The sequence below is a fragment of the Apis dorsata genome, unplaced genomic scaffold (genome assembly GCF_000469605.1).
Source record: "Apis dorsata unplaced genomic scaffold, Apis dorsata 1.3 scaffold_220, whole genome shotgun sequence".
Classification (NCBI taxonomy): Eukaryota; Metazoa; Arthropoda; class Insecta; order Hymenoptera; family Apidae; genus Apis; species Apis dorsata.
In genome coordinates, this window is record NW_006263502.1 from 1,719,647 (window position 1) to 1,721,560 (window position 1,914).

Here is a 1,914-nt window from a genome sequence, read left to right on the forward strand (position 1 = left end):
TTTCTTCCTTGTTTGCGATGAAAACTCTCGCAAACTCGAAAAACAACGGAGATGAAAATTCTTTCAAACACGACTCGTTATTAAAATCGAGTATTACCTGACTACCTACTAATTTTCACAATCTTCTTCTTCCTAAATTCCATCCTAAATTCTCGAAGAAATCAAAAACCCCCCCCCCCCCCCCCCCTTTCTTCCTTGTTTGCGATGAAAACTCTCGCACACTCGAAAAACAACGGAGATGAAAATTCTTTCAAACACGACTCGTAATTAAAATCGAGTATTACCTGACTACCTACTACTTTTCACAATCTTCTTCTTCCTAAATTCCATCCTAAATTCTCGAAGAAATCAAAAAAAAAATTCTCCTTTGCGATGAAAACTCTCGCAAACTCGAAAAACAACGGAGATGAAAATTCTTTCAAACACGACTCGTTATTTCATCGAAATACTTTACGTAGACGATATTTGTAAGCGAAAGTGCAATCCGCGTAGATGTATAATAACAATGTAGAGAAGCTACACTCTAACTATTAGAAAACTATTGTAGAAAAACTATTGTAGAAAATTGTAGAAAATTGTTGATTACAGGAAAGAGAATATAAAAAGAAACAACTGGTACTCGGAAAAATGCAACAACGTGGGGAAGTTTGGTAAGATTCTGGGGACCGGTGGTGGGGAGTGGAGTGGCTTTCGTTTCTGAAAGTATGCCTTTGGGTGTCGTTCCGCGCAACTTCGCCCGGCCTTTCAGGCCAAAGTTAAAGACTTGAACGCAGAGGAGGCAGGGATAAAAGAGAGCATATTGCGGGCCAAACTTCTGGCTCAAAGTTTCTGCAAGTCACAGTGTCTGGTTTTAATAATGCGAAAGAAGAGGCTCTCGTAGGTATATAGAAGAGGAGACCATTCACTCCGTGGTACCTTTTATAAATCTATACAAGGGACACGCATTTCGTGGTTTCCTTCTTGAGAAATTGACGCAACAATTCCCTGCATCTGTCGATGGAAAAACAAACGGAGAGAGGGGAAGAAACGAGGTGTCCTCTCGATCGACATAAGAGAATTTCCCTTCTCATCGATCTTTAGAAATAAATTTCTCAATTAGAATTCGAAATTACTTCGAAATTATAACGACGAGGAAGCAGGCAATCGATTCTTTCTCAATTTTTTCGATTTACAATCGGAAAATGAATGAATAACGAGGCGAATTCGAGATGGTCAAAGCGAAACAAAAGAGCGAAGCTTGATCTTCGATCGAGGGATTGTCTTATTCTCGATAATAACAGAAGATGAGAACGAGAAGGAGACTACCCTCCTTTCCTATCTCTCTTCGTCTATCGGAATAATGAATAACGATTACGGGGGGGGGAAGACAAGAGGAAGAGGAGGAGGGCAATAACGTTGCATCACGGTTTATGATGTAAGGAATACCGATCATTGAACATCGGAAAGATGTTCTTCTTTTTGGAGTATCGATCTCCTCGGGGAGACACGGTGTTCCACTTATAACTGAGAACAAATTACCGTCGTTTCGAGTAAAGCGACTGTCATTGATCTTGGTCAACTGGGAAATTAGCGAAGTCTCTCTCTCTTTTTCTCTCTTTCTCTCTCTCTCTCTGACTAGCAAGATGTTTGCCAAGATATCGTTACGTAAAGGTAGCAGGTGTTACTCTGAATTTTAATTTGCATTCTTGTCCAACATTCTAGCTAAAGTGCGTCAACAACCTCTTAATTATTTCAGCATTTAGCTCCATCTCGTCGACGATGAAAACGGAACAGGACGGTAAAGGAAAATATCAATTTTTTTTTTTAAAGCGAGTATTATGGAAAATTTAAGTGGTTAATTTCTCAGAGATTGAAAAAGATGGAAGAGAAATTGGTCAAAAAGATTGGAACTTATTTTTTTCCTTTTTTTTTTTT

At 39.0% G+C, this 1,914-nt stretch overlaps 1 protein-coding gene across 1 annotated transcript in view; it reads left to right on the top strand.

Moving 5' to 3' along the window:
- The window catches only part of LOC102680049 (chaoptin-like), a 96,321-nt gene that overhangs the window by 46,041 nt on the left and 48,366 nt on the right, over positions 1–1,914 (top strand). The window lies entirely within an intron of this gene.